Below are 12,500 nucleotides of genomic sequence, written 5' to 3'. Positions count from 1 at the left end.
AAGTGTCATTATCTTGCTTCGATGACAAGCGGTATATTCATAACAATGGTGCTACAAGTTATGCATACGGACATTGTAAAATCAACACACCAAAACAATCTGAATGATAAAGTTTACTCATAAAGTTTACTCATAAAGTTTACTCATAAAGTTAACCAAAATGTCACGCTATGGTGATTGTTTCCGTTTCATTTAGTTATGCAAATATTTAAAAACACTTCATGCATGCAACTTCACAAAATAATTTCACAAATTTGAAAAGTTTCACTGAAATATTTCACAATTGTGAAGTAAAAATGTGAAGCTTGTGGTTGGTTAAAAATCACGGGAAAGTCCCTTTCTTTATTTCCGAGAATGTCATGCTTTGTGATTTTTCTAAGAAAGTCACGCATTTTAAATAACATATAGATTTTCAAAAACAGAGATCATAAATACGAGATCAATAATTGGTAGCCGAAAATACGAGATCAAAAATATGAAACCATTATATGGAAAGTAGTATAGAGTTGGGTTTGGTAACAGATCAAAAAATGATCTGGTACCCCCAACTCCTATACTACTACAATTACAAGTTGTTCACCAATATCTAAAAGAGTGGTCGTGGTGCATTACATGCCCTCTATTGCACTTTATTTTTTCAATCTCCCATAACCGGACACCTTCCGTAAGCGGACACTTACCCTTGGTCCCGAGGGTGTCCGCTTTCGGGAGGTTTGACTGTATTATCTGAAATGGGTCGGAAAACGCGGATATCACGGATTTTCCGAAGATGCTATGAATATTGTATCACATAACTTCCCTCTTCGAGTGTGATATCGATTTTTGTTTCCGGAAATCCTCGAGTCCCGGCTATATCGGTGACCGTTGGGAAACTCTTCGGGCAGGCCCTACCTCATGAACATTTCAATGCAAGGTGAACCGAGAGGGCTGGCCAAAACGTTTTCGGGAGGGTTCGGATTGGCCGAATCTTACGGATTTCCCGAGGACCTTACGATCAATTTCACATCGCATAGCTTCTCTCTTTAACTGCAACCAAATGGTGAATAAAATACAAGGAGGGATTACGTTTTTTCAAAGGTTGGCCGTGTAGCACTTATATCCGAACAGACTTAACTGATTAGAGTGTAATGTGAAGTGCTAAGTATCTACCCCATATGAACCATGTGAGAGTTAGACCTACTGATGGAAATGGGTCCACACAAGGACAGAGAAAAACTCACCCTGGTCAGAGTTTTTCTCTGTCCTTGTGTGGGCCCATTTCCATCAGTAGGGCTAACGCTCACTTAGTTCATATGGGGTAGCCATTTAGCACTACACATTACACTCTAATCAGTTAGGTGAATAAAATAAGTTGTCTATCTATCTCTTGTGGGACTGCGTTCGAATTCGGTGGCGATTCTAAACAGGGTTGACCACTGTACCCATATTTCGCGAGATTCTCCATTAACACCGCGTGAATTAAATCAGAAATCTATCTATCTATTTATCTACCTATCTATCTCATGTTAAGAGAGCGTTCGACCGAATAGTCAAGTTTAAATGAAGCGCTCTTTAAATTAGAAGTCCGCCGTTTGACCAGGTCCAACGTAATAAATTACAAAGCTAGGTTATTTCGCAATTTAAAACTCCCCTCCGATTCCATATGTTTTAACTCTGTGGGAGTTCATGAACTTTCACAGAATTAAAGAGTATTAGTTCACTGGTGCATGAAACACACGGACAATAAATCTTCGCTTTCTTCAATTCACTCAACGTTCCAACTCAACGTTCTCTTCCCTGAACGGCTAATTTGTTATACCGTCAACTTACCGAAGATTCATAATTGATATTCGCGTCATTGTCGGCCTTAATTTCCTGAGCGCAACTAACAACAAAAGGCTATTGTTTGAAGTTGTCAAAAGGAATTGGACCCACTACAACAGGCCATTTCTTGATACTAATTAATTCATATATGACCCAAGTTCTTCGGTACCGGAAGTTTTTGTTTGATGGCGGCATAAGTGCCGTTTTCAAAATACCTCCGTCTTCGATGGAGAAGCGGTTGAGATGGACAATAATCTTTTTCATAATGGCCTTATGTTTCCCAAGTTCAGCAGGTAGGGTATTTGTAAGCAACTGACCTCTTGTGCTTTATTTACTTTAGTACGTGCAGTTCATGTGTATGAACTCAAATTTAGCTCCTAACTTCGGAATTCGCTATAAAACTGGTATAATAGATAATTAAAAGAAAGGAGCCTTAACGCCTTGTCGACGTAGCTGCTGATGTTTCGTGTTGATGCACATTTTTAATTCGGAAGAAGACTCTTAATTAGGAGCTATTAAGGTACTGCATAAAAGTGGACTCTTCATTGGCAGCGATTGAGCTACTGTATAAATATACCGGGCAACTCTTTGCTTTAGCAATCAATTAAAATGAAAACTCGTGAAATGGCTTGATTTCCATAGGCTCCATCTGCCGAACCAAGTCCAGTAGATAGTGATTGCAAATCGAATTAAGATCTTTTGTACAAAGCATTGTGTTCCTCGAATTTTAGTGCCCGGGGTAGTCATTCGATAAAACTTGATATCGGAAAATCATTCGATAATTGGATAAAAATCGATTAATTGATTTTAAACGATATCGATTTTATCGGTCAATCGATAAAAATCGATACTCACACGCCGACGAAGTGTTAATTTTATCGATTTTATCGGATTCATCGATCGCTATTGAATCGATAAAAATTAACCTGTTTCCGTTGAGGGAGCGTTTGATTGTGACTCTGTAGAATGTAGAATTCAAAGGCGGCAATGAAATGATTTGTTGACGAACCTGTACAAGAGATCAAAGAGACTGCATTACGATTTTTTCCTGATTTTAATGTTCGATTACATTATTTTCGTAGATTGGATTGTAGTAAATTGTAAAAAAAATAAAATTAAAAAAAAAAAAGGAAGTTAAAGGAAGTTTTGAAGGAAATGGGCATAAGTATGAGGAATAGTTCGACAAAGGCTGAGCTTGTGGAAAAGGTAAAATAGACCCGCGCTGGCCAGCTAGAAGCAAATGGAAATCGTGGCCAGTTCGGTACGTCGTCTACAACAATAAAATTAAAAGGGAGCTTCAGTGACCAGAGCTACAACAACAAAAGATATGTACAGCCTTGTCTTTATTTACTGTTCCATGACCCAACGGAAAAACGCCGTGTTCTGTTTATTATCCTGATGTCTAACATATACTCGCTTATTCAGATGTTTTCCGAGTTTTCAAATCATCAGTTCTTTTCAATAAGTCAGCAGTTTTTCTTGTCAATTTACTTTTTATATTATTTTGTTGCTGAGTTCATCATTAACATTGTTTTACTGATTTATAGAACAATTTTAAGACTGTTAATTGAAATGATTCTTGTAGCTGCAAGAGTTTCGCTTGTGGAAACTGTTCAGAACATTGAACCTTAGTTGGTTCAGACGACGTATTTGAAAGTCGATGAAGCATAATGTTACAGTTTTGTTCGTGTTCACATAGTATTACATGTAAAAACACATGTATGCGATGACAATAAATATTATTATCGTTGGTTTTCGCAACGAGCGTGCGATTGTGTTACATCAGCAATTAAATTAACAGTGGGATAATCAACCAGGGATCTATAGCGGATTTCAAATAAAACACACGCTGAGTATTAATAAAAGTTTGTTGAAGAGATGAAGCAATTTTTATTGTTTAACGAACAGGGAAGTTGTTATAAGTGTCTCTGCGAGCTCTTTTTCTTTGGTTTTTCCGTTTCGAGAATTGGTACGATAATTCAGTTTCGATAAATTCGATAGCCCTAACTCAAAAACCGATAATTATCGATTACTCACACCAAACTCTTTTATCGATTTTTATCGAATTTCGAAAAACTTAATCGATTTTTATCGATTGTTATTGAATGACTACCCCGGGTTTAGTGGCATATGGAAAAAAAGAAAGATCAGTTATAACATGACAAAATAACGCTCGAACTGGATTTGTAGTTGAACGAATATCTAACCGAGACAGGCGGGAAATAGAGAAAAAATCAAAAGTATAGGCTAGCATAAACGATCGCAGTTGATTGCTTATTTCACATGCAGAGTCACTTATAGGAGTAAGTACTTCATGTATCCCTTATTATAGTGTATTTAACCGCAACCTGCTGACCAAACAGAAGCGGTTAGACTGCTAATAGTCCGAGCCCCGCCTGCTTTAATTTCGCAAACGAGCCAAAGGGAGAATGGGGAGAGGCCGAGAAGAAGGACTGCGGCTTGTCTGTAGCCAACGGTTAAGAATTACCAGTAACGAGAAATTTGGATTGGTCCGTTGATTATGGACCGCCATCAAATTTTTTTGACGAGTTTTAAAATTATTTCTTGTAACTGAGATTGTGATTCGGAAGATTTCGATCATTTATCTCTTCAAATGGGCGACATTGAACCCAAACAAGAGCAGAAACTTTTTGTTTGAAGCCCTGCTATCGTGCAAGGATGTTATGGCTGTGCTACCGACTGGTTTCGGCAAGAACATTTATGTATGGGAAATTTGTCCTCTTATCGATACGGGTGATTCAAATCAAACGCCATCGATCGTGGTAGTCGTTCCCCTTCGCAGCATCATCGAAGACCAGATTCGGTCAAACGATTATAATTTACGGGTATTTGCCTTCGAGAAGAAGGAGAATTTGTTAAAAGACATGACTTCCAACAAGTATCAAGTCATACATGCGTCTGTTCTGAGTGAGGTCATGCGCAGTCATCATACAGGCAACACCACAGTATCGCGACTGCAACTGTCAAGAACGATATCCTACTCAATATAAACCAGCAACGCGTCACCCTGCTTGTACTTCTTGGCCTAAGCGCGGCCTTTGATACTGTAGATCACACAATTCTGCTTGATTGTCTCTTCTCGGACTTTGGTATATCGGGACAGGTGCACTCTTGGTTGAAGTCCAAGCTTGGCTACAGATCCTTGTCCATCTCAATCAACAGCGGAACATCAACGAATTTTTAGTTGAAGTATGGTGTACCACGAGGTACACCATACTTAGGTCCTTTAGTACTTGTCATATACGCTAGCAAACTCTTCGAGATCATCAAGTGCCACTTACCTGATGTGCATACCTATATATGCTGATCATACACAGTTGTATATTTCATTTAATGCTGACTCCAGCGCTGAGCAGTCCGCTGCTATTGAGCCCATGCAAAACTACTTCGCCGACATCAGGGAATGGATGCTCCGGGACAGGTTAAGATTGAATGATGGCAAAACGGAGTTCATTATCATTTGCATACGACAACAACTCGCTAAAGCAATCATAGACACCCTGCAAGTCAGTGAAAGTGCAACTACACCGGCTAGCGAAGTCTAGGACCTTGGGTGCTGGCTCGATAGACATGTAAAAATAGACACCCACATAAATAACATGTGTAAGGCTGCATTCTTCCATTTATTTAACATTAGGAGAATTAGAAAGTTTCTTCGCATGGAATGCACAAAAATCTTAGTGAATGCTTTCGTGACCAGTCGCTTGGACTATTTTAATAGTTAGTCTATTGCCTATTATTGCTATTATGAGCTATTGTTGTCATGGATGTCGGTCGTTTCGCCCGCAAGTCTTTTCGCCCACAAGTCGATTCACCTACATTGAGCTCTATGTGCCTACACACGTGAAGTCGATTCGCCTACACACGTAAAGTCGATTCGCCTACATACCAAGGGAGCCTTAAAAAGCCCTCTCTCTCTATTAAGTCCCCCCCCCCCCCCTCTCAAATATGCTTGAAATAAGTAAGCCTCCCCGGGAGCTTAATAGAGGATTTACGGTATCTATGAGAGAAAATTGCTCATGCAAATTCACGGTCCAGTGATCAGGATCACTTTAAGATTTCGTCTATATCCCGCACTTCAAATATATACATCTCTTTCATTCTTCTTTGGAGTGTCGGTCATAAATTCAAAGTCAATGCAGAAGTTTTACTACGGTTTCCTACGGTGGCTAACACAGGACATATCGGTGGTATCGAATCTGACAACCCTATAGGAGAAGTGCAGAAAGCATGACCTCCGACTCTCTGCAAAAAAAACCTCACAATACAAATCTCCATCGGTTTCCTTTATGGGGCACAAGCTCACGAGCAATGGGGTAGAACCTGACCCAGCCAAAGTTGACAATCTTCCTAATCCTCTCAGCAAAGCACCTCGCAGACTGCAAAGAATGATGCTTATTCTTTACATGCCTCGTTTTCCTTTGTTCTTCGAGGCTGATTATATTGAATAAACCCCGCTAATTAACAGCTGTCTGAAAAGCTAGGGGCAGCTTTGTTTGAAACAGGGGAGTGCAGGACTGATATTTTAATAACCCTCTATGGGATTATTAAAGTTGATTTTGCAGTATTAGTATAAATACACAAGTGATTATACAAAATCGCGCGCTCTCATTGGCTCGCTATCTCGGATTATCAGCCGATAATCACCTCGACGGACAAAATGGCTGCCAGTAGTCGTTTTGCCACTGTTATTGAAGATAATTTCGCGTTGAAATGTTTTTTTTTTCTCTTTTTTGAAATAATCACCTGTGTATTTATACTAAAACAATTATTCGCCTCAGGCTCAGTGATTATCGGTGAATATTCACCTTGACTTCGTCTCGGTGAATATTCACCGATAATCACTTCGCCTTCGGCGAATAATTGTTAAATATTCCCCTCACACACACCTACATGCCTTCCATTTCACGCACAGACAAACAAAACAACCGCTTTACTTAAACAGCGTTTTTTTTTTACTTAGAATACATATTCATATTATTACATTTTAAATACTACAGAGCAGTTGCCCAAATTGAAAGCATTACACTTGCTTTGGGGTAACTCGGGGTTTGATTTCTCAGCCTCTGGCTCTAACTTAATTAAGTTTTCAAAATCCTGAATTCAAGATTCTGGACTGCCAAAATCCTGAATGAATGAATGCGCCTGCGAAACGAAATTAAGTTCTGTCCATCCATGTCCCTTCTTGGCTTCCCTGTGTTTTGTTAGAGTTCTTCTATAGTTTTGAACAGTTATTTTGATATTTTAGTTAATTCTATGAGCATTCGATCCCGAATTCAGGATTTTGGAAGTCGTTAACTCTAACTCTAAGTCATAACTCTTTGAATTCAGGATTTTGGCAGTCCAAAATATTGAATTCCAAAATCTTGAATTCAGGATTTTGGCAGTCCAAGATCGATCAGTGCTGAAATTGCCTAAAATTGGGTGACGTAGCACCTTTAAACCAAGCCCGATTGTTGCTCACCAAATTTTGCTCTATTTCTGGAATGTGAAAAGATAAGACTATCAGTTTCGAATTTCAGAATAATATATCGGTCAAATTGAAGCCCCAATCGATGCTTCACTACCACTCTTCCAGGGTATACCCCGGGCATTTGACGCGTTTGCCGGGGAATTTTATAGCAAGTGTGGTTTTTGTTTAGAGAAAGTCGATCACGTGTCCAATGGTTGCTGAAGTCCTCTTCATAAATATAATTTTTAATATTCATTAAAAACTTCTCAAGTTTGCATTTATACTTTGCATCGACGAATATCATGACAATATTAAGGACGAGATTATTGAAGCTTACTGAGGAAAAACAAAGTAAAGAGTATTCAGTAGAAACAGTTTTATAGAAAGGTTTAAATTCAGGTATTCTTAAAAATATAGTTTATCCTCAATTTAAAAATCACATGGATTTTCAAGTTTGCATTTATACCCAGGGATAGTTAATTGTTAAATCACTGTTTGTGAAGTTAGGACGGTAAATCAGGTTAATTATTCGTGATCATAAAATTCTTTTAGATGTTACAAAGCAGTTACAGAATAATAGAATAAAAACTGTGGTCTTTATTGCAACCTGTCTGCAGATTCGGCCAACTTCAAGAGCATTACAAAGCTACCACAAAGTAGAGTAATATGATGACTTTTTAAAATTTTCCGGGGTGGGGGCATTTCATTGTTTTAGCTCATCGAATCTTTCCAGATCCATAGGGTGGGAATCACTCAATGACGCCGGTTCACGGCATCTGTAAATAGTCGGTCCTTCTCAATGTTTTGAGTCTTCGAAACCTAGTGAATGAGTGGGACTTTCTGGTAGAAACCACGCTTATCTAGCGTGAATAGTAACTGTTTTCGGGCTTGATTGTCCGGGCGGCGAATTAGGTGACCGAGATATTTCCCTTGCACTGATTTTACGTAGCCTGTACTGGAATGGTGTTGCAAACGGCGTGGAGTTTCTTGGTTGACCATTTGAACCGGAAATTCTCGTCATTATCACTTGCGCTTTCAGCGCGCGCCCACCCGTTTCGGATCATCGAACGGAGAAATTGGTTGTACACAGCGTCGATTCTGTCAAAGTTTCGCGCTGTAATTTTCCAGCATTGGCAGCCGTAGGCGAGACGGGACCTCACTTCGGCGTTAAAGACCAGGATTCTTGTAGCAAGTCTGATTTTGTAATTGAAGAAGAATCTTTTTCTGGATGCAAATTTGGCCTTAGCTTGATCAATACGCGTGTTGATTTCTGTGTCACCGGTGTCGTTGTTATCGAACGGGATTTGAACGCCGAGGTAACGGAACTGCTCTGTGTTTTGGATTGTTTTATTATCAAGCTGGATTATGGAACTTGGGTTGGATGCAGCTGAAGACGGAACCGTGGAGAAAGAAGAAGGGATTTTTTTGGGTTGGAGTCTTAAGAAATTGAAAATTTGATATCATGGTCTCGGTTTTGGTTGGATTGACCATCAGCGAGTATTTGATCACCTATAAAAATGGACTTGAACGACTTTTTCGCTCAGGGAGGGGAGAATTTGAACAATAATTTGAAAACAAAATTGAAATGCCCGCGGGGTGGGGAATCAAAGCTTTGATTTCACCTGATACGTAATGGCCTATCCTTCTTCATTTATATGTTTATTTGTACCTTGATTTACCTTCAATGCGTGTGACATGCGTGTAGGTGTGATATATACATTTCATGAATTATTAGCGAATAAGCTAACGTTCTGCGACAATCCATGTTGCAGACTCACTGACGTGGACAGGACAGCCTGCCAATCCAACCGAAGCAGTAGAGGGAGAGAATGTGGTGCTTACATGGAATTACTCCCTCACTGCTGATGAACAGACCAACAGTCAAACTTTTTTCATTGTTAAGTGGTCCAAGTTTAACCTGTCATCGCTGGTGTTTGATACGATTGCATCAAAAACTTTTATTGGTGTTTTTGACCCCCCTTCTATTAATTACCAAGAGCCATTATCGCCACATATTGTGGTTGATAGAAATCATAAAACAGACTCAGTGTCTTTGCACATTAATGAATTGAGGAGAGATGATGAGGGGCAATACAAGATTGAATATATCAAATACATTGCTGGCACCCTCCTTGCTGATCTGGTGATGAATTTGACAATTCTTGGTGAGTTTATCATATTACTGTAAAACTGAACGGTACGTGTATTTAAAACTATACATTACCTAATTTGATCTAAAACTGGACGCATATCTGCATGATGCCTTGGATCGTCAAATGAAAAACAAAGAAGAAGAATTACAGAAGAGATAAGGGGCAGATTTTTTAACAATTATTCCATGAGCGGGCGTTGGGTATGAGATGGTAAATGGCCAACGAGGCGCGTAGCGCCGAGTTGGCTATAACCAGTCTCATACTCAACAAGCGCGAACGGAATAATTGTTTTATTAAATTCCGTGAATTCCAAAAGTTTGGAAGTACAAAATACGAGCGAGAACAGCGAGAAAATATGTAAAGGTACAGGTACCCCTTATTTAACGTCGGTAATTCCTTTACCCTCTAGAGCGAGGGTATTCTCCCAGGAAGCCGACTGATGTATCATTTTACCCCCCTCTTTCCATCAGTGCATGAAAGGAAAGAAGTCAAAACAAGGATGTGAGATCCGGGTATCGAACTCGGGGCCTCTTGCAACAAGGCCGCACACTAACCGATTGTGCCATCCTTGCTCCGAGCGAAATCGAAAAAACTTGATGAAGATGCGATATTGTGGTCAGACAGACGCAGGCTCATCACAAAAACATTTCTTGCCTTTTCGCGTACTTCTAAACGTTGGAATTGATCCAAACTTTGCACAAAACGGTCTTTTTTTGCTTTAATCAGAGAAATTTTGCTTTTCAGCGAAAAATAATTTTGGCTCACCAAGGCTTAGCGCAAGCAATTGACATATAAGGTCAAACTAAGGTATATGAGCTCATAACCAAGATTGAGTGAACTAATAAGAGCACGAGAAATGCATTAACCGAGGTTGAAAATTTAATAGTGTTTGTTATTTACGTTAGACTGATGGCAATTAACCGTGTTATTGCTGTCCCCCTTTATTTCTGTCGACATTTTCACATGAACATGATATAAACTGTATTTTTTTTCATGCCATGCAGACTTACATTTCATTTGAATATTGCTAACAGCCTTAACATTTATATTTTTACTATATTTAAATGGAGGTTTCTGGCTTTCATTATAAACTAAGAGGGACCTTTTTGCGGGTTTAAAGATACTCTTCCTTCCTTCCTTCCTCCCTTCCTTCCTTCCTTCCACTCTTTCTTCCTTCCTTCCTTTTTTCCTTCCTTCCTTCCTTCCTTCCTTCCTTCCTTCCTTTCTTCCTTCCTTCCATCCTTCCATCCTTCCATCCTTCCTTCCTTCCATCCTTTCTTCCTTCCTTCCTTCCTCCCTTCTTTTCTTCCTTCCATCCTTCCATCCTTCCTTCCTTCCTTCCTTCCATCCTTCCATCCTTCCATCCTTCCTTCCTTCCTTCCTTCCTTCCTTCCTTCCTTCCTTCCTTCCATCCTTCCTTCCTTCCTCCCTTCCTTTCTTCTTTCCATCCTTCCTTCCTTCCATCCTTCCATCCTTCCTTCCTTCCTTCCTTCCTTCCTTCATTTCTTCCTTCCTTCCATCCTTCCATCCTTCCTTCCTTCCTTCCTTCCTTCCTTCCATCCTTCCCTCCTTCCTTCCTTCCTTCCTCCCTTCCTTTCTTCCTTCCTTTCTTCCTTCCTTCCATCCATCCTTCCATCCTTCCTTCCTTCCTTCCTTAATTCCTTCCATCCTTCCATCCTTCCTTCCTTCCTTTCTTCCATCCTTCCATCCTTCCTTCCTTCCTTCCTTCCTTCCTTCCATCCTTCCATCCTTCCTTCCTTCCTCTCTTCCTTTCTTCCTTCCTTTCTTCCTTCCTTCCTTCCTTTCTTCCTTCCTTCCTTCCTTCCTTCCTTCCTTTCTTCCTTCCTTCCATCCTTCCATCCTTCCATCCTTCCTTCCTTCCATCCTTTCTTCCTTCCTTCCTTCCTCCCTTCTTTTCTTCCTTCCATCCTTCCATCCTTCCTTCCTTCCTTCCTTCCATCCTTCCATCCTTCCTTCCTTCCTTCCTTCCATCCTTTCTTCCTTCCTTCCTTCCTTCCTTCCTTCCTTCCTCCCTTCCTTTCTTCTTTCCATCCTTCCTTCCTTCCATCCTTCCATCCTTCCTTCCTTCCTTCCTTCCTTCCTTCCTTTCTTCCTTCCTTCCATCCTTCCTTCCTTTCTCCCTTCCTTTCTTCCTTCCATCCTTCCTTCCTTCCTTCCATCCTTCCTACCTTCCTTCCTTCCTTCCTACCATCCTGCCATCCTTTCTTCCTTCCTTCCTTCCATCCTTTCTTCCTTCCTCCCTTGCTTCCTCCCTCGTGTTAATTGGCAAGCCTACACAATTCCCTTTTATGTGGTCCAGCTCTAGTTTCTTTTGCCTTTATCATAATTTTGCTCTCCCGAGTACATATTTGAGTGAATGCCTCTTTTAGGCGGCCTCCTGTAATACTCCATTTAGCAATGGGTTTTGTTATATTAGGCTTACGATTTCGATCTTCATACTTCTGAGTAATTTTTTTTTCTTCTAAGAAAATAGTTCGTCTTGATAATCTATTTTTAGTTTCTTGGTGTTGATTCTATGCCTTGGTAATGTGAATGTGACTTTTTGCAGTAATTTAATTGATTTCTCAACCAATATATTTGTTTGTCAGTGGTAGAAGCGAGTGTGTCTTTAATCGAGAGGCGTAATCAATGCCTGACTTTAGGATAAGCCTGGTGGCTCTTCTCTGGACACGTTCTATCATGTCAATGTTTTGTCGAGTGTACGGGGACCGTATAACAGAGCCATACTCCAAGTGAGATCGAACAAAAGAGCAGTGTAGTGTCTTGAGAGTTGTGACATCGGCAAAGCCCCTGCAGATACCAGATATCAGGAAAAGCAACTTGTTAGCTTTGGAGACAATACTATTCACGTGGGCATTCCAGGATAGGTGGCGGTCGACGAGCAGACCCAAGTGGTTGAATTGAGAGACCACCTCAAGGGGTGATTCGTTCATACAAAGATAAGTTTGTACTGGTTGCTTTCTTTGAGATATCCTCATTATTTTGCATTTCTTAATATCAAAACCTCTTGGAACTATGCATGATCATGAGAATTGTCAATTAACCTCGAC

At 40.1% G+C, this 12,500-nt stretch overlaps 1 protein-coding gene across 3 annotated transcripts in view; it reads left to right on the top strand.

The window, feature by feature from the left end:
- The first annotated feature begins 1,963 nt into the window (after positions 1 to 1,963).
- LOC137983223 (neural cell adhesion molecule 1-like) overlaps positions 1,964 to 12,500 on the top strand; it is a 65,713-nt gene continuing 55,176 nt past the window's right edge. Inside the window, exons 1-2 of one of the 3 annotated variants that reach the window (XM_068830420.1) lie at positions 1,964 to 2,096; positions 9,049 to 9,441. The gene's annotated coding sequence lies outside the window, so the exon portion shown is untranslated. The remainder of the gene's footprint in view (positions 2,097 to 9,048; positions 9,442 to 12,500) is intronic. The other 2 variants (XR_011118924.1, XM_068830421.1) reach the window with 2 other exon arrangements.

This window comes from Montipora foliosa, chromosome 13 (genome assembly GCF_036669935.1).
Source record: "Montipora foliosa isolate CH-2021 chromosome 13, ASM3666993v2, whole genome shotgun sequence".
In the NCBI taxonomy this organism is placed as follows: Eukaryota; Metazoa; Cnidaria; class Anthozoa; order Scleractinia; family Acroporidae; genus Montipora; species Montipora foliosa.
This window is presented reverse-complemented; position numbering and strand designations above follow the sequence as displayed.